This window comes from Rhinolophus hipposideros (assembly GCF_964194185.1).
Source record: "Rhinolophus hipposideros genome assembly, chromosome: 21".
Classification (NCBI taxonomy): domain Eukaryota; kingdom Metazoa; phylum Chordata; class Mammalia; order Chiroptera; family Rhinolophidae; genus Rhinolophus; species Rhinolophus hipposideros.
Genome location: NC_138067.1, coordinates 40195546 through 40215847, shown reverse-complemented (window position 1 = coordinate 40215847; position 20302 = coordinate 40195546). Strand labels below are relative to the sequence as shown.

The 20302-nt window shown below is 40.8% G+C and overlaps 1 pseudogene across 1 annotated transcript; it reads right to left on the bottom strand.

Moving 5' to 3' along the window:
• Positions 1-3502: 3502 nt before the first annotated feature.
• LOC308489893 (pre-mRNA-splicing regulator WTAP-like) lies at positions 3503-10702 on the bottom strand (annotated as a pseudogene). The gene is made up of 3 exons: positions 10682-10702; positions 3790-4260; positions 3503-3563 (listed from the first exon to the last, which is right to left on the bottom strand). The product of its transcript is annotated as a pre-mRNA-splicing regulator WTAP-like (transcript).
• Between the last annotated feature and the right edge of the window lie 9600 nt (positions 10703-20302).

The window sequence follows — 20302 nt, the reverse complement described above, 5'->3', positions numbered from 1 at the left end:
GGGCGGAGTGGGATAAGGGTTCCTTCCTCTGATGGCTGCTTGCCCTGCCCCTCCATCTTTGTGGGAATTGTTTCAGCGTCCATCTTCCTTACTAGACTGTGAGCTCCTCAAGGGCAGGGACCATGCCTTATGCCTCTGCATGGTTAGTTTCTGGCCATAAAGGCCTCAATAAAAATTGAGTTACTTTGTACAGTATTTCGAAGGAGTCATTTCTACCTCATTTCTTACAGTACCCTCTTGAAGCTGAGCTAGGCTGAATGCCAAGACCTTTGACAGAGAAGCTACTATAACTTCCCACAGCCCTGAGGGCCAGGTTTGAATTCCTTTCTTCTCCTGGCAGTTAGCTAGCTTGTGGGTGATCCCACTGGGGAGGGGGAGACAGGGTAGAACCATTAATCAGTGCTGAAGGGTGAATGTGGTGTTTAGCAATGCTAGGGAGCGGCAGGCAGCATGTTTAATGGGTTATACACTGCCCCCAGGCACCACCAACCTTGCCATCTATCTGGTTCTTAAGAATCATTCAGTGAATTCAGCCAATGTGTCGCAATTGTCCAAAGGGCTTGAAGGTGCTGCCATCAGTCTTTGCTACCTATTGGGGACTTGAGGCCTGAAAACCCATCTCCATCTCCTACAATCAGATAAAGGCGTAGAGGCCTCAAGGAGGAAAAGCCTGGCTTGGGAATGAGAGGGGTTGGCAGGCTTTGAGACTGCCTGATGAAAGGGAATAGTAAGAGAATAGCAGAGGGAGTAGTATGAGGTAATAACAAAACAATAGTAAATAATGATTAGAGTAACAAATAGAGAATTAATAAGAGCATGAGTGAAGTACAATTGGTAGCTATAGTTACAGGAATGTTAGTCATTTTTTAAAAGTCTTATCAGATACCAGACCTGTGCTAACGGTGTTTTTACATTGATCATGTCATTTAATTTTCCATATAAATTCTCAAATGGGATGATTGGAGAAACTGAGGCGCAGAAGGGTAAAGTAATTTAACCCACAGCAAGTAATACATTTATTATGTGCCAGGTACTGTTTTAAGTGCAGTACTTGGATTAACGTATTTGATCTATACAAACATCCTATGAAGTAAGTATTAATCATCTGCATTTTATAAAATGAGGAAATCAGGTTCCGAGAAGTTGAGAAATTTGCCCCAATAAGCACTAGAGCCCGGATTTGAACCCAGGCAGACAGCTTTAAGGAGCATGACGGAGAGGGCTGTAACTTTTCCCTCAGCTTGACAAATTTAGACAGGCTTCTTCCTGCCTCTCTCTCCCTGACCTCGCTCTCATCCCGCCCTTTGAGTCCAGATGGCCTACCCACAGAGGCCCCAGACCTCCTTTTTTTCTTGGAGCATTTCATTTACTTTCGGGAACTTGTCATCCTCTGAGATGTATGTAAATTTCTTTAAAAGCCTCTTGCCAGTTTTACAGCCCAGGAATATGGCTTTCTCAAGGACCTGGGAACCATCTCTTTGAAATGTAAACCTCAAAAGAGATAGCACCTCTATACCCCAGTTTCTTTAGGAGAGTGAGAGCCTACCTACAGTGGTGCCTTTCTCCCACTTGTAAAACTACCTTCTGTCATGAAGATACAAAAATGTTTCCTTTTCCTTTGGGTAAAGCCAGTTAGCAAACACAGGCGACCTACAATCTCCCCATCACTCGAGCTCTTAAAAACCCAGCTGCCCTTAGTTTCAGCTTATTTGATTTCAGACTGAGTCTGGCCTCTCTCCCAATTGCAATACCATTGAATAAAGTCTTCCTTCACCTGAAACTAACATAATATTGAATGTCAACTGTAATTGAAAAATAAATTTTTTTAAAAAAAAGTCTTCCTTGCCTGTTTCATGTTGTCCAGAGCAGTTTCTGCTTTGACAAGGAATATTAGCAACCATTCAAAGAACGAGCTGTTAACCAGTGAGGGGGAGTAGTGGTTTGCCACCCCAAAATCTGCCTTTTTGGGATATTGATTATTTTAAGCTGCCTACCTTCCCTTTCTAAACCACTACCCCCCTTTCTCCTTAGCTCAAGATGACATATAAGCCTCAACTGCCCAATTTGTCCTTGGGTCCCATATTCTTATGGAACCCCCGTATGTACATATGTAATCAAGTTGTAATATGTAATCAAGGTGGCTATTTTTTCCTATTAATCTGTCTCATGTTGATTTGATTATTAGAGCATCCCAAAGAACTTAAAAGGGTAGAAGGAAAATTGTTTTTCCTCCCCTTCACCAGCATGTTACACAGTTTCAGACCAACAGCCTGGTAACTGTGAGCCTGTTTTTGGCACTTTGGTGGTGTAGTCTGAGGACTTCCAGGCTCCTGAGGGTGTTGAGGCTGGCACTCCCCTCATCAGCTCTACTCCACGAGGGCTCTTCCTGTTCCTTGAAGGAGGTTCCAAGGTGGAGAAAAGACTCTAGGATCCCCTCTCTTGTGTAATTCTGCCGAGGGCTTCTAACATAAAGACTCCTCTCGCCTTTCCCCAGCATGTCCTGACCCCCGTGTCCTACTGAGGCCTGCGGTGGGTGATGATGCCACAGTCTCAGAGCTAAATCAGGTGTTGAAGGATAGTATGTTTAAAAAGGTAAAATCATGGCTCTCACACAGATGAAAAATGACCACAAGTCAAAGATTTTATTGAACTCATTCACTAATGAGGGACCTGATAAAATGTTGCAACTTGTTTTTCAAAGGAGAATTCAAAGAATTCAGGAATGCTGAAATAATTTTTTCTTCAAGGCACATTTAACGTAATATCAAGAGTGTGATACAAAAAGCCCAAATACAATGAGGGAACACATTCCCCCATTAACACCAATGACAGTTCTCTTTCAACACGTGCCTGTTGAATGGAACGGGGATTTAATAAATTTCACTACTGGAAAAAAAACACCCCTCAAACAATGCAGTGAGTCTCATCCCAGCCAATATCCTAATACAATCGAATTGTGAAATTAGTGTTTATAATGCTTCAAACAGTTGACATCTGAAGTTTGATACCACACCCTCACGTTTGTACAGTCCTCAATGAGATTATCTACAGTATTAGCAACCATTCATTGATTAAAACCACATTGATTAAGGCTCAATCAAGTAATATAGAGCCGCAAACGAAATGGTTAAATATATGAACTACTAGTACTGACATCTATTAGTTGATTCTCTCATAACTATTAAGTTGTTTCTTAGCAAATAAATCCTTTATAGGCAAAATTCGCCTCATCTGAATTTTGACCCAGAAGTTCAACAACAATCACAAGTCCACAGTCTTATTGACACAACTGTATACAGTGTCTCTAAGTCACTATGCTCCAGGTTGAGAGCTGTCCATCCCAGTTTTACATTTTACTGGAATTTTACATGTTTAATTCATGATTTTAAATCTCTAGGTTTTCATTCCTCCAAACTGTCTGAAAACACAGTGTGCCACAGACTTAAGGCTTCTGTTTCTCCATGTTCTTCAAACAGAAACATTTCTCAAGTGTCTACATATTCTAGAAGGGGAATTTTTCAGAAGTGGCTACTTCTTCAGAATAGTTCGCTACCATCAGGCCTCTGAAGCAAGGGGAGGGGGAAGAGAAAAAAGCCGAAACACAAGGCTCATCTGGTAAGTTTTATATTAACCATTGCAAGCTGGATAGTGTAAGAATGTGGCTTTTTTTCTTTGGGGCTCAAAAAGTCTGAGTCTTGGTGTGGAAACAAGTATGTGTCTGTCCCACGACAGCTTTCTCAGAGTGGGACTGTCAGCGAAGTCTTGGCTGGGCCGTATGATTTTGTTTACCTGTCAGGCGTAAACTTCTGGGCTCTCTGTTCATTTTATGCTTGTTCCAGTTTGTCTTTAGTTGTTTCCAGTTCACCTTTTATTTTTAGGAAAAGCAAGTTGATCGTTGGATCAACCATTGTTGATCTCAGTTGGGTGACACTAGGCTGCTGGACTTGCTTGAGGTACTGGATTTGAGTAGTACATTCTTGCATCTCTGCTCCTTGGTTGCTAGTCGCATTACAAGGATGTCTTCCCTGCATGCAGACTCTTGCCGTTGTTGCTTTAGTTTTTCTTCTGACTCTCTTAAGCCAGTTATATCGTTGGAGTTAAGATCTGTGTGCTTGCCCTCCAAAGCTTGCACATATGCTTCACATACTGTTTCCATCTTAGAACTAATTCATCTCGTGCCATAACTTTGAAGTCTGTTTTACTCAGTGGAACCTTTCTGGGAAGAGGTTCCTCACTAGTCACCTTAAATCGAGTGGCCTCCTGATGGGGATACAACTACTGGGCGGCCTCTGGACCCCACCACCAGGAGGAAAGGCAAGAGGAGAGCACACAATCAGGGGCCTCCAAGCGCCAAGGAAGGTGCTAGGCCTCAGGGCCACGCCTGGCAGCCTCTGTGTGCAGCAGGCTCCGTGGAGGTGGGAGAGACCTGCTGAAATAAATTTATAAGTGGGCATCAAATTAGTCAATATCCAGAGGGAAATGAATAATCAACTGTATTCCACCAGGCAGACAGGAATCTTTCGCATCGCTTTTAGTTTACTATCAGTTTAGCATTATTATCATAGTTTAAGGCAGGCAAGGAAAGGTGGAGATAACCCAGAAAAGTGTGCTAGGCAAGACAGCAGGTAATTCTTTTTGCCCGTCACACAAAAGCTTTTACCTCTAGAAGTGCTGCATGGTGGGGAGGCCCACACAGTCTGTCCTGACATGGTGCCAGAAGAGCTGGGGTAGGGCATTTTGCAAGTAAAGGTGAGGGACAGAGGACAGGTGCCCTCCAGGTGTGGTATATTGATGATGGTAGCTCTCTCACCTCCGTAACTACGCAACCACCCAGCGTGTCCATTTCAGGGCTGCCGTAACAAAGTCCTACAAAAGGGGTGGCTTAAAATAATAGGTATTTATTGTCTCACAGTTTTGGAGGCCAGAAGTCCAAAATCAAGGTGTTGGCGGGGCCATGTTCCCTTCGAAGCTTCTAGGGGATGATCCTTCCTTGTCTCTTCCAGCTTCCGGTAGCCCCAGAGGTTCCTTGGCTTGTAGATACATCACTCCAATCTCTGCCTCTTTCACATGGAGTTCTTCTCCCTGTCTGTGTCCCATTTCCCTTTTCTCATAAGGACATCAGTCATATTAGAGGAAGGCCCACATAAATGACCTCATCTTGATTACATCTGCAAAGACCCTTTTTCCAAATCCAGTCATGCGTTGCTTACCCACAGGGATATGTTCTGAGAAATGCGTCATTAGGTGATGTCATTGTGCGACTATTGCAGAGGGCACTTACACACACCTAGATGGTACAGCCTGCTACACACCGAGGCTGTGTGGGATACCACTGTCGTATACACAGTGGTTGTTGACTAAAACGTTATTATGCAGCACATGACTGTAAGGTCACATTCACAGGTATTAGGGGTTAGGACCTCAACATATCTTTTTTGGGGGGACAGTTAATAAAGACACAGTGTCCAATGGAGGTTCAGAGTCCAGACTGGTGTCAGACAACCCAAGTTTCAATCCCAGCTCTGTTAACTACTTTGTACTCTGTACTACTACTACTGCAAGTTCACTGCTAGTTAAATTGGGCTAGTAAATTCTCTGTAATCCTCAGTATTCTCTTCTATGAAATGGGGATAATAATAGTTCCTGCCTTTAGGACTTTTGTGAGATTTAAACTTGGTAATATAAGTTAAGTACTGTACCTGGCATATATTAATAGTAAGTGCTCAGAATATAGGGAATCAGCAAGATGGTGAAGTGAATTCAAGATGATGCAGGTATATTTTGTCAGTAAAAGAAAGAATGCTGAAATAAGATTGCAAAGGGAGATTCAAAACTAGGTTAAAAGGCAATAAAACCTTAATCTCTGGGGTTATATTGTCTACTGGGTAGAAGTCATTTCCATCAGAAATCATTTGCATCTTTACCAGACAAAACTCATTTGCAACTTAGCAATCATTTGCAACTTTTCAACCTTCTTATTGGCAGAAATCATTTGCAAAATTAATATCTAAACATTGTAGAGTCTGGGCCCTAATCAATTAATAAATAGTAGGACATACAAACTCTATTCCTTTGAGAATCAGGTCATCCCTGAGTGGGTCTCTTAGATGGTGCTGCAGTAAAATATTGGAAATATATGTGGTTCCCCTTTTGTCTTAATTTTAAGTTTTAGATTATCATCATTCAACAGAAATACATTGCAAGACATTTAAATTACATATGGAATTTACCACTTTTCAGGATCCACATTAAAAAAACAAAGAGAAGATGTAATTAATTTTAATAATATATTCACCCATATACGCAAACATCATTTAAATATGCAATCAGTATAAAAACAATGAGATATTTAGTTTTTTGTATGAAGTCTTTGAATTCCATCTGTATTTTACACTTATATTACATTTCTATTTGAACTCGCCATGTTTCCAGTGCTCAAGCTTTGGAATTCCGTATGAATGGAAATACACAATGTGTACCCTTTTGTGAAGGCTTCTTTCATTCAACATAATGTGGTATATCAGAATTTGTTTATTCATTCTGCTGATGGACACCTGTGCTATTTCCTGTTTAGGGCTATTATGGATAACGCTGCTATGAATATTCTTGTACACTTATTTTTATGAACTTGTACTTTCATTTCTCTTGTGTAAATAGTTAGGAATGGAATTGCTGTGGTGTTGTCAGTAGGTCTTTAAAATTTTATCCATTCTGTAGGTGTGTTGTAGTGTCTAATTGTGGTTTTTAACATGCATTTCCCTGAAATCATGTTGAGTAGTTTTCACTTTTTTGATATCCAAAGGGATAACGAGAGGAGCTCCGGGGAGAGTTGAGAAGGTAGTATGAAATAGGTGAGTAGGCAAGTGGACTGGGAAAGTCTAGGCTGAATGCTAGGTAGAATTAAGGGCCCACGGGATGTTATAAATCATGAATTTAAAATAAGACTTCTCAGCAGGATTGTGTGGTTTTTCTCTAGCTTCATTTACTTACATGGGTACAGACATTGAGTGGGTAGATAGCTGAATATGGACAGATTGCGTTACTATTAGGACAAAGCCAGGGACTGGAGAGTGTTTGCAGAAGAGTGATTATAATCATTGAGTGGAATTTAAGGTTGAAAAGGAGGAAAGATAAGACCTGAGGAATATGACAGATGGGTGATTAATTTATTCATTTACTCAGTGCATTTTTATTTAACATGTACCATGGGTCAAGCATCATGCTGACTGGTGGGGATATGAACAAGAAGCCATTGTTCTTGTCCCTGTAAACAGTCATGGGGATATAAAGTACAGTATGGGGAATATAATAAATAATATTGTGAAAACTATGTATAATGTCAGGTACGTGCTAGACTTATGAGGGGGATCACTTCATAAATTATATAAAAGTCTAACCACTACACTATACATCTGAAACTAGTATAAGACAATATTGAAAGTCAACCATAATTAAAAAAATAGTCACAGGGATATAAAGTACAACCTAAGGAATATAGTCAATAATACTGTAAAATTATGTACAGTGTCAGGTGCCTAATAGATTTATTGGGGTTACCACTTTTGTGAGGTATATAAATGTAAAAAAGAGGCAGTATTGTCGTGTCATTAAGAGTTTGGATTCTAGAAGCACACTACCTGAATTCAAATCTTGATCTTGCAGCTATCTACCATCAGCTTGACTTGAGTAAGATATTCAACTTTTTTGTGCCTCAGTTTCTTTGTCTTTAAAACAGAAGTGATCTAGAAAGTAAGAAGTACTCAAAGAATGATGCAGTGTGTTAGAGAATACAGGAAAACATCTTAAAGAGGCTCCCTATGACCAATTGTGAGACAAGCTGAGCATCAAATTTTGGTAGTTAGGATTACAACCCACTGAATAAATAAGAATCCATGACTATGTACTGATATAAAATAAATAAAAAGAGGAGTAGGGAAAGCTATTTCTAGAGAATCACCTGTTGGGGGAGCATTTGAGATTTTCTTCCCTGGCATATGAATATGTCATTAATTTGGTTCAAATAAACTCATAAAAATTCAAAAAAACAAAACAAAAGTCAACTGATGAATGTAGAAGGAATAGTGGAGTCAGGACATCACCATCTGGCAACCTCTATAATAACTGATTCAAGCAAGAATAAGTAATGGATGCGGTGATGTTATGATTTATAATAAGAAACATACATTTGTTTTTCATCCTGGTTCCTGGCATAGAGCTCCTAAAACCCTTGGACTTTCGCAAGTAGCAAGAGTGATAAAGGTGTCTTGATATTTATAGCAACTGCCCTCTCAACTACACCTGAGCTTATGTTAATGAGATAAATTTTAAAAAGCACCTATGGTCGGGGGTTTATTCCCCGGGGAATCAACCTGTGATTAGAGGGTTGGAACTTTCAGTCCTACCAGCCTTGACCTCTGGGGAGGGAAGAGGGACTGGAGGTTGAATCAGTTGCCAATTGCCAATGATTTAATCAATGATGCCTTTGTAATGAAGTCTCCATTAAAAAAAAAAAAGACAGTGTTTGGAGAGTTTTTGGATTGGGGAACATATGGGAAGATGGTGCACCTGGAGAGGGCATGGAAGCTCAGTGTCCTTTCCCCAAAACTTGCCCTATGCCTCTCTTCCATCTGGCTGTTCCTGAGTTACAGCCATTTTATAATAAACTAGTAATCTAGTAAGTAAACTGTTTCTCTGAGTTCTGTGAGCCACTCTAACAAATTAATTGACCCCAGGGAGGGAGTGATGGGAACCCCTGATCTATTGCCTGTCGGTTAGAAGCACAGATGACAACCTTTACTTGCTGAACCTTGACAGGACATCTGAAGGGATGGGGGACAGTCTTGTGGGACTGAGCCCTTAACCTGTGGGATTTGACACTGTTTCAGGGTAGATAGTGTCATAATTAAGTTAATTGCTTGGTGGTGTTGGAAAAAACGTGCATACCCATAGATGCTAGAGCTAGTGGGTTCATGTTTGAGGAATAACAGGATATTTACATGGTCACAAATTATCTTCCCACAAAATACTTATCATTTACACATGGGAAATAGTGACATAAATAGGAAAAACCTGGCAGCCACCACTTTAACGCACTGATCAAAGTGAACACCACTAGTAATGGGACAAACGGACGTCACAGGCCTCTTGTGTGATGCACTGAGAAAGGGCACAGCATCATTTCCATGTGTTGGGCAAAATGTGCAGAACCTGACTCTAATCGTGTGGAAACATCAGCTGAGCCCAAACGAGAGATATTTTACAAAATAACTGACCTCTACTCTTCAAAACTTTCCATGTCATGAAACACAAAGAATGAAGGAGGCCCTGTTCCAGAGGAAGGGAGAATCAAGACACCTGACAACCAAATGCAGTGCATGATCCAGGATTTTCTTTTGCTATGAGAGATGTTACTTATGCAATGGATAAAATCTCAAGAAAGGTCGCAGATTAGATCATTCATATTCGATGTTAATTTTCTTATTTAGATAAATGTTTTATGATTAGGTGAGAGAATGTTTTTGTCTTTAGGAAATACACACTGATGTATATTTAGAGATGAAGTGGTAATATATCTGTCACTTACTCTCAAACTGCTTACGAAAAAATATTTAGATAGAGAAAATGATAAAATAAATGTGACAAAATATTAATTTTGGGGAATCCAGCTGAAGGGTATATGGGAATTCTTTGTCATTTTTATAAATTTTTTATAAGTTGTAAATTATGAGTATGTCAACAATTTAAAATAGAAAAATAGGCTTCTGGTTAAGATGGAGGGATACGTAAATGCTGTGCTCACCTCCTTCCACAACCACATCAAAATTACGACTAAACTACATAACAACCATCATTGAGAAACTTCTGAAGTCTAGCTGAACAGAAGTTCTATAACTAAGGACATAAAGAAGAAGCCATGAGGAGACTGGTAGGAGGGGCAGAGACATTGAATGGCTGGTCCAACAGCCATATGTGGGGTTTAAAAATCAGGATATCTAGGGTGCAGAAGTCCCCCTGAGGATCCAGCCAGAGGTCCAAGTCCCACACCAGGCTCTCTAGCCCCGGGTTCCAGTACTGGGGAGAGAAGTCCCCATAACTTTTGGCTGTGAAAACCAGGTGAGATTGTGGCTGAGTGAGAGGAGGGCTGTTGGATTCCCAGGTACTCCTCTTAAAGGGCCCACACATGGACTTACTTGCTGAAGGACTCGTTTGCTCTGAGCTCCAGCTCTGGGGAGGAGGCTTGGGGTGCCAGGAACATACAGGGAGGAGTTGAGTTATATGGCTTCAGAGTAAGACTGGAGGAGTGGCTTTACCCTGGAAAAATGTACTGGCAGAGGCCATTGTTTCTTTATTGAGCCCACCCTCCACCCAGCGTGCAGACACAGGCCAGCACCATATCTGAGTCTCCATCAAGCTGGCTAACACCATTTGCCCCACCCTTGTGATTTCCTGAGATCCTGCACCACCCAACTTTCAGGCCTACCCAAGCCTCTTCCCGTGGCTTTTCCATATAAATGGCCTATCGTGGCTCATGCTGTGGATTTTCCTAAAATTTCTCAAAGGTTCACAAACCCCAAACAAACAGAATCTGACCTCAGCATGCCCCGCACTTCTTGCTAAGCAGCCACAAGCCCGGCACTAGCAGCAGCCAGACTGAGTTCCCAGCTTAGCCTCTCCCAGGCACCTTCAAGCCCAGCACGTTCATGGCAACCTCTGCAGATCACTTTGTAGCTCATGCCAAGTGGCCCAAGGCAGGAAACAGGCAGTGCCTGACCTTTGCCTGCACCAAAATCCCTCCCAAGAGGCCCCAGAATCAACTCACCCAGTAGCCAGCTTCAGACCACACCAGAGCCCCACCCACCCACCTCCACAAATGATGCACCCAAAGGACAGACTGGGCAAGCACCAGAGTCCCACCAAAGTGAATCCTGCTCTGTAGGGTCAGTTCCTGCCCAACTGCTCCTCCATTGTAGTCACAGCCAGTCCTCACAATGAATCAGTTTGGGGACCAATCCCTCTCATCGACATGCCAACATCAATTAAGGCTAAACTGCAACAGGTGGGCACACACAACCCACACAAGGGACACACCTGGAGCACCCAGCTCAGGTGACCAGGAAGACTGTGTCACTGTGCCCCACAGGACACCTACTACATAAGGCCACTCTATCAAAACCAAAATACCTAATACATAGAAGCAAACACAGGGAGGCAACCAAAATGGGGAGACAAAGAACATGTCCCAAATGAAAGAACAGAACAAAGCTCCAGAGAACTAAACAAAATGGAGACAAGCAGTCTACCAGACACAGAGTTCAAAACACTGGTTATAAGGATGGTCAGTGATCTTGTGAGAACTTCAACAAAAGATAAGAAACATAATATAAAAATGAATATAGAAAATGTAAAAAGAACCAGTCAGAAATAAAGAATACAGTAACTGAAGTGAAGAATACATTAGAGAGAATCAACAGTAGATTAGATGAAGCAGAGGACTGAATCATCGATTTGGAAGATAAGGCAGCAGAAAACAAACACTCAATCAGAACAGCAAATAGAAAAAGAATCCAAAAAAATGAGGAGTGTTTAAGGGGCCTCTGGGACAACATCAAGCATACCAATAATTGCATCTTAGGGGTACCAGAAGAAGAAGAGAGAGAGCAAGGAATTGAAAACTTATTTGAAGAAATAATGATGGAAAACTTCCCTAACCTGAAGAAGGAAATAGATATACAAGCCCAGGAAGCCCAGAGAGTCCCAAACAAGATGAACCCAGAGGCCCACACTAAGACACATTATAATTAAAATGCCAAAGGTTAAAGACAAAGAAGGAATCTTAAAAGCAGCAAGGGAAAAGTAATTAGTTACCTACAAGGGAGCTTCCATAAGACTGAACTGATTTCTCAACAGAAATTGCAGGCCAGAAGGGATTGGCAGGAAATATTCAAAGTGATGAAAAGTTAGGATCTACAACCAAGATTACTTTACCCAGTAAGGCTATCATTTACAATCGAATGACACATAAAGAGCTTTCCAGACAAGAAAAAGCTAAAAGAGTTCATCACCACCAAACCAGTATTGTAAAGAATTTTAAAGGGACTTCCTTAAGATGAAGGAAAAAAAAAGATAAAAAATACAAATAATAAAATAGCAATAACTACATATCGATCAACAATTACTTTAAATGTAAATGAATTAAATGTTTCTATCAAAAGACATGGGGTGGCTGAATGGATAAGAAAACAAGACTCTTACATATGCTGCCTACAAAAGACTCACCTTCTAATTGAAAGACACACATATACTGAAAGAAAAGGAATGGAAAAAGATACTTAATGGGAGAAAAAAAGCTGGTGTAACAATACTTATACAAAATAGACTTTAAAAGAAAGGCTACAACAAGAGACAAAGAAGGACCAGTTATCCCACTTCTGGGTATTTATGTAATGAAACCCAAAACACTTACTTCTGAAAAGACATACGCATCCATATGTTCACTGCAGCCTTATTTACAGTAGCCAAGATATGGCAGCAACCTAAATGTCCATCAATAGATGAATAGATAAAGAAGATGTAGTACACATATACAATGGAATATTAGTCAGCCATAAAAGGAATGAAATCTTGCCATCTACAACAACATGGGCCTAGAGGATATTGTGCTGAGTGAAATCAGAGAAAGACAAATGCCATATGATTTCACTTACATGTGGAATCTAAAAAACAAAATATGAACAAACAAAGCAGAAACAGACTCATAGATGCAGAGAACAAACTGATGGTTGCCAGATGGGAAGGAGTTTGGGGGTCTGGGTGAAGAAGGGGAAGGTATTAAGAAGTACAAATGGTAGTTATAAAATAGTAGTGGGGATGTAAATTATAGCATAGGGAATATAGTCAATAGTACTGTAATAACTACGTATGGTGTCAAATGGGTGCTAGATTTATCGGGGTGATCATAAGTTATATAAATGTCTAATCACTATGTTGTACATCTGAAACTAATATAATATTGATGTCAATTGCAATTGAAAAATTAAGGAAATTATTAAAAACAAACGAAAGTAACAGAGACAACAATACTATCTAAAACTAAATAAATAATAGCATACCTACCTGATCGAGTAGTTGTAAGGATTAAAATGAGCTAATATATGTAAAACAGAGCAGTATCTAATATTTATTTTTGTACTTTTGCGATGGTTATAATCTAAAAACAAAACTAGACAAAAATGGTGCAAGAATTGCACAATCCAACAGCACATGTTAGTCTGGAAATGTCAAGTGCAACAGAGCTTTGACCTTGGTCATCAGTCTTGTGCTCACCGTCCCAGTAGCAATGGTATCTTAACAAAGATTATTCTTTATTATATTAAGATAATGGTGTTTGGGAGGGTATCAAAGATGATACACTAAGGGGAAGACGACAAATACTGCACTCTGTATGATTCCATTTATGGGAATTGCAGGAAGAAGCAAACCTAGCTTCAAATAGAGCTTACATGTGGCAGGGGACTGCATGGTGGGCAGTACTGACTGCGAAAGCATCTGAGGGAGTCATTTGTCGCATTATATATATTTCATATCTTGATTCATGAGGTCATTACTCAGGTGACTATAATATAAATAATGTGAAGTTCCTATAACTTCACACTCGATTCATGTACTTTGTTGTGTGTCTGTTGCTCTTCAATATAACATTTTGTAAAATTAATAAAAAGAGCCAATATGTGTAAAACAGGACAGTACCTGGCATCTGGCAAGTACTCACTAAGTGTTATTATTTCTTTTATCTTTATATCTCTGGCACCTTACAGAGAATAGATGTTTGCCAGGTAAATACTTGTTCAATTTTCAAACGTACCCCTTGTACCAGGCAGCTTGCTAAACGCCTTCCATTCAATATTCAATTGAACCATTCAATATTCAGAGCCTTCTTATAAAATAGTATTAGCATTTTGTTTTCTAACGTTGGTCATGAAAAATCTCACACCGACAGACAAGTTGGAAAGATCATGCAATGATCTTCATTTTTCACTTAGATCCAAAACTAACATTTTGCAAGACCCACTTATGATGCTTTGTTTTATAGATGGAACCACTTAGGTGCAAACAAGATTAAGTCACCTCCCCAAAGTTTCCCACAGCTGGCATTGGGACCTAGGGAGTCACCCTAGAGGGTGCCCCCAAACAGCTAGTTTGTTAGGGGACACAGATGGGAAGGCCCTGCCCTAGCGTCCAGCTTACCATGTGGCGCTGCACTGTTCAGCATGGCAAGCACTAGCCCTAGCTGTATACATTTCTGTTTAAATTCATTAAAATTAAATACAATTTAAAATTCCGTTCCTCAGTCACATTTCAAGTGCTCACATAGCCACAGGTGGCCACTGTATGGATGCTGCAGATTGAGAAACACCCATCATTACAACATGGGACTCTAGTGGGGAATAGAGAAAAGACCTGTGATTTTAATCCAGGGCGCAGTGGTGATGAAGGTGAGCACTGGGGCCTGGTTAGAGTGTCAGCAACGAACTGGGGGAAAGTTTAGCTCGCTGGACATTTCCTCCCCTCACTCTTGTCTTTAATCTTTTTTTTCTAAAAAAAACCCAACCCTTCATCTGTCCTCATAGGCCTGTTATTCTTACCTATTCTTCACCGAACCTCTGACCTACCACTAGCCTAAATTCTGTTGTTAGTCTTCTGTATGCCTGCTTTGATGAATGTCATAATGAACTTTTCCAGTGGGCTGAGTCAGAATTGTTATTATACCGGGATCCGCATCTCTCCTTGGTTTGCTTTAGATTAGGTAAATCCATTCATGGGAAGGAGCTGCACGCGGAATTTGGGGTGGCACAGGTCCACGTTCATATTCTATATTTATTCCCTGTGTGGATTTGAGCAGATGATTTCACCTGTGTACCATTGTGTCTTATTTGTAAAATGGGTGTAGTTGCATGTACTTCCTAGGGGTAGTGTGGGAATGAAGATTAGGTTTGTAACAGTCCTAGCTGGGTAAAGCATTTAGTAAGTGGTAGCTGCTGTTTATTTGAAGACACTTAGCTTTCCATTTTCTCCACTTGTAGTTCTTCAGGGCAATACATGCAGTGTGTGACAGAGAATGCCAAATATGGAAGCAAGATCTGGGGTTTCAAACCACTGGATTAGAAATCCACAAGGGGAGAGTTTACAGGTACCATCAGGTGTCATGACCATGGCTTTTTTCCTCCTGATTTGTTAATTTATATGAAAATCTGACAATGTCACTTCAATAAAAACACAGTTAAGTGTGGTCATTAACAAAAAATCTGATAGAATGTGCTCTTGCATTTGTCATTTAATTAAAGAATATCCCAACCATCCCTGCCCCCACTTTGGAAAGAATATTCATTGAGCCCTTGCAAAGCTATCTCTAGATCCCACCCTGTCCAATAGAACTTCCTGTGATGACAGAATTATTTTACAGGGGGAGCCATGAGCATGTGTGCACAAATGATGAGCGTGAGACACCAAAGTTTTAATTTTGTTTAATTTGAATTAACTTAAATGTAAACAACTGCATGTGGCTTGTGGCTACCATGTTGGACAACGAAACTTTAGATGGACAGCTGGAGTGTTGGCCAACCTGGAGTGCTATCTTCTCATAATTGGGTTCAATGAACACATAGTGGTTTCTGATTTGGGATCATATCCCCCTGCCTATGCAAGACTGTTTTGGGGGGGGCTAGTCTGTACTTTCCAATATCAGCATGACCATGGACTGGCCATTTAGTTTCTCTGAGCCATGGTTACCCAATCTGTCAAATGAGGGATAATAACACCCCTCTTGTGAAATCAAGCTAAAATTCTATGCCACCTTTTCCTACCTGTGAGACCTTGGGCAAGTTACTTAATCTTTCTGGGCCTCAGTTTCTGCAACTTTAAGATGGGGATTAACATTACCTTCCTCCTAAAATAGTTGTGGGAATTAAGCAGTATCTGCAAAGTACTGAGAACAGTGCCAGGGGTACAACACAACCTATATATGGGTTTGCTCTTGTTATCCTTGCAAAAAGACTGGACAAAGATTGTTAAGTTATGAAATCAATTTAGTAAGTCTCCAGCAGTGTTTTTCGGGTTTGTTTCTTTACTGCTTCTCCTGGGATTTACTTTCTTGAGTTATATTAACAAGTTTTGAAACCACATTTGATATTATCTTTTTAAGTAAGGATATGTTTTGTTTTGTGATGCCTTTGTTTCTGTTTTACAAATATGTTTTGTAGTCTTCTTGATGTCAAATATGTTTCTTACTCCCAGGGTGCTCAAACAAGTTTTAAAAGCACTGCTTTAATCTCTTTTAATTGGAAAGATCTCAAAATTACAGAAAACTTGAGAGTACAGTACAAAGAAATCATGAGAGTAAGTTGCCAGGATTACGCCCCATCAGCCACCGATGTTTAGTGTGTGTTTCATATGAACAAGGACCTTCTACATAACCGAAGTATAACTTCAAACATAAAAAATACTAGCATTGATAAATTACTACCATCATACTCCATTCAAGTTTCTCCAGTTGTCCCAATAATGGCTTTCATAATACTAAAGAACAAAAATTCAAGCGAGTAAATTTAAAAAAAATTTTAAATTGGGGAACAGTGTGTTTTTCCAGGACCAATCAGCTCCAAGTCAAGTCATTATTTTCAATGTAGCAGTGGAGGGCTCAGCTCACTGGCCCAGGTGGGACTCGAACTGGCGACCTTGGTGTTATGAGCAGTGCACTCTAACTGACCGAGTCAACTGGACACCCACCTCAAGTGAGTAAATTTAAATATCTGATTAGCTTTATTGAATGATTCACAAATCGAGCAACATCCCATCTGGCAAATAGAAGGAAGCTTAGAGGAGCTGCATAAAATGGAAGGTTTTTATAGGAAGAAGGAGAGTGGGACAAGAAGGTTAAAAGAATGGGTTATTTCAGGCCAGGACATGGTCCTTTAGGGGAAGGTAGTGGGTCTTATCAGGCAGATCACCTCACTAGATTGATCAGCAAATTCCAGCCTGATTGGTTGAATTCCCCTCCTGGGAGAGAGTGAAACTGCAGTTAGGTTAGGTATTAAGTTGTGGTGGGAGTTACCACAGTGACTCCATTTTGGGTCTGTTGTTTCTTTTTAACAATGACAAAGGTTCCAGTCTAGACGCTAGCATTACATTTACTTGTCCTGTCTCTTTAGCTTCCTTCAGTCTGGAAAATGTCTTCATTCTTTCCTTGACCTTCATGACTCTTGTGAACATTATAGGCTAGTTGTTAGATAGGATTCCCATCAATTTGGGTTCATCTGCTATCTTCTCATGATCAGATGCGTCTTTGGCAGGAGGGTCACAGAAGAGATGTTAGGCTCTTCTTACATCCCATCAGGAAGGTCACTTTTGATCACTTCGGTGAGGTGGTATTTTCCAGGCTTCTCCGCTGTAAAGTGACTCTTTTCCCCTTTGTAATTAATGTGTTTTCTGGGGATATATTAATATTTGCGGCTATGTGAATATCCCATTCCTCATCAAACTTTCAGTTTATTTATTTAGTCATATCAGAGTAGATTCATAGCATTGATGAATTATAATCTATTGCAATCATTGTTTGTTTTAATGTTCAAAATGTCTCCAGTTTGACCTGTGGGAGCCCTTTAGAGCTGGCTTCTCTGTCCTTTCAACTTGTCTCCATCATTCTTTGAGCATTTCTTTGCTGCTCGGCACAAGATGTGCCAGGCTCCGCTTGTACTTTCCTGTCCCAGTCCTAGAATGAGCCTTTACTCCAGGAAGCCCTGGTGTAGTTCACTGTAGAATGACACTTAGAAACCAAAATCTGGGAGCTGTATATGGTCATTGCTATTGGGCTCTTACTGCACCCAGGCTCTCTCAGTGGACAGAGGTAGGGAATAGGTGTACACACGCACACACACACATACACACATGTCTATTTCAATGTCTGTCTGTATATGTTGAAAATCATGATTTTACCCTGATATCTGCAATCTTTACCCCACACTACAGCGTTCATTCTAATTCTTTCCCTTGCATAATTGTATCTCATTTCTTCATCAGTGAGAACTCTGGCTCCCAATGTCCTTAATATATTTACTTATTTGCTCGATTCCCCCTGAAAGTAGCCAATCTCTTATGACTACCACAGCGCTATGGCCCCTGGAGTGGACACCCTGCTCACCCCACTTTGTCACCCTATTCTGAGTCCTGCGTCCCCTCCCCCCCCACACTGCAACCCCTCTTCCACACACCTACTTGCTTGTGTTCAGGAAGGGAAAGGACAAGAAAAGAAGTGCTTAATTTGTTTAAAATCGAGTACTGTTTTGTGCTTCCAGTTTCGACTTCTAAGCTCCTAGCTGGGTTTTCCTTTCCTTTTCTCTCTCTTGTTAAACATGCCAAATTCTGCATATATTCAATGTTCTTTTATTGAACTGGACAGAGCTTTTACGGCACTCACCAATGGAAGAGAAAGGAGGAGATGAAGGAAGTGCATGAAGGGCACAAGAATCTAGTCAGATGAAAAGCAACAGAGAGGGAAATGACCTCATCTGGTCCCCATGTTTTTTCCTAAGTTTGATCTTTGAGGTCCATGTTTATCCTTGAGAAGTGGATTTCAACATCAGGCAGGGCTTGTTGGGGACAAGGCAGGTGTGACAGGGGACAGGGCGGGAGGTTCTGCCTGAACTGGCCTTGCTGGTTTCTCTTCTTCCTGGGTTTGTGTTTTTAATGAAGGGCTTATTTCATTTTAATGACATAAGAAATACATGAATACCTTGCTGCTGTAAAACATTCAAACAACACAGAGAGAGCAGAAAGCCCTTTTGAGAAATGGACAGTCAACCAGTGGCAGAGGGGGGAATTTGAACACAATTTGGAAATGTGTTTCAAAATGACAAATGCGCATTACTTCCGACTTGGCAGTTTTCCTCCGAGGAATTTATCTTGGAGGCATGGTCTCATGGCTGGCACAAGGTCTGCCCAAATACTATTAATTGCAGTCATGTTGGTAATGGCAATAAACTGGGAATAACCTAAGTGTTTATTAAGAGGGAGCTAGTTAAGTTAATTCTGGTACTTCAGACAGTTGGATGCTTTATGGGCATTAAAGAAAAACCCGAGGCACATCTGTATGTATTCATTCATCTTGAGAGAACTTGAAGATAATATTAAGTGAAAAAAAAGCAAGATGCAGGACAGTGCGCCACCATTGTGTTAAACACTGGTCTGTGTGTGTGTGCTTGTAGATGCCTAGCATATTTCCGGAAATACCCACAAGGCAGTAAATGCTCTTGCCTCTGGAAAGGATATTGGATGGCCCCTGGATGGGGGTGGAAGGGGATTTTTCCACCCTTCCTGTGTGATCTTGGATAAGCCACGTGTCTTCTCTGAGCCTCAGTTTCCCCATCTGGAAAGGGAGGGTCATTAAATGAAAGAGACTGGAGTTTCATTCCAGAGCTGGCACACCAGGGAGGCCATTAAAGAGGGGTCATTCCTAGCCCCCCCTCCTCTTGGGACTTCACCAGGAACTCACTCCAACTTTGGGTTTCATCTAACGATAGGGTTAGTAGCATTTGCAGCCACCAGTCTGCAGCCAGATACCCTCGGGAATTTTCCCAACTCCTTGGCAATCTATGATGGGTAAAAAGGAACATAATTCAATCCTTTCCCATATCTCTTCATCTCACCCACACACTCTTGTTTGGGTCCAACTGCGGGTTTCCCCTTCAGGATTCTCAAGAATCATCATCATTGTCTTTCTGCTGTGACCTCCCCTGAGGACAGGAGTGGCCCCCATGGGTTCTTGCTCACCCAGCATAATATGTGACCTCTGTAGGAGCCCATCTCAGTTCTACATGCAAGGAGCTCCACTTCCTGGTTCCAAAGCCCTGCTTCTCCTACAGTTTGTAACTTTGGGCAAGTCCCCTCATCTTTCATGCCTCAGTTTCCTCATCTATGAAAATAGAAGCAATACCAGTACCTACTTCATAGGGTTGTTGTGAAGACATATTAATTAGCTAATATGTCCATATCTGTCCTGTCCAGTACAGTAGCCACTGGCCACACATGGCTCTTGAGCCCTTGAAATGTGACTGGTATGAACAGAGGAGTGCTGTGAATGTAAGGTACACCCTGCATTTTGAAGACGTAGTGGGGGAAAAATAAAAGAAGGTAAAATACTTCATTGATCATTTTTATATCGATCACATTCTAAAATGATAATATTTTGGTTAGGTTGGGTTAAAATATCTGTTTGGTTAGGTTGGGTTAAAATCTTACCAAGAAAAAGTTG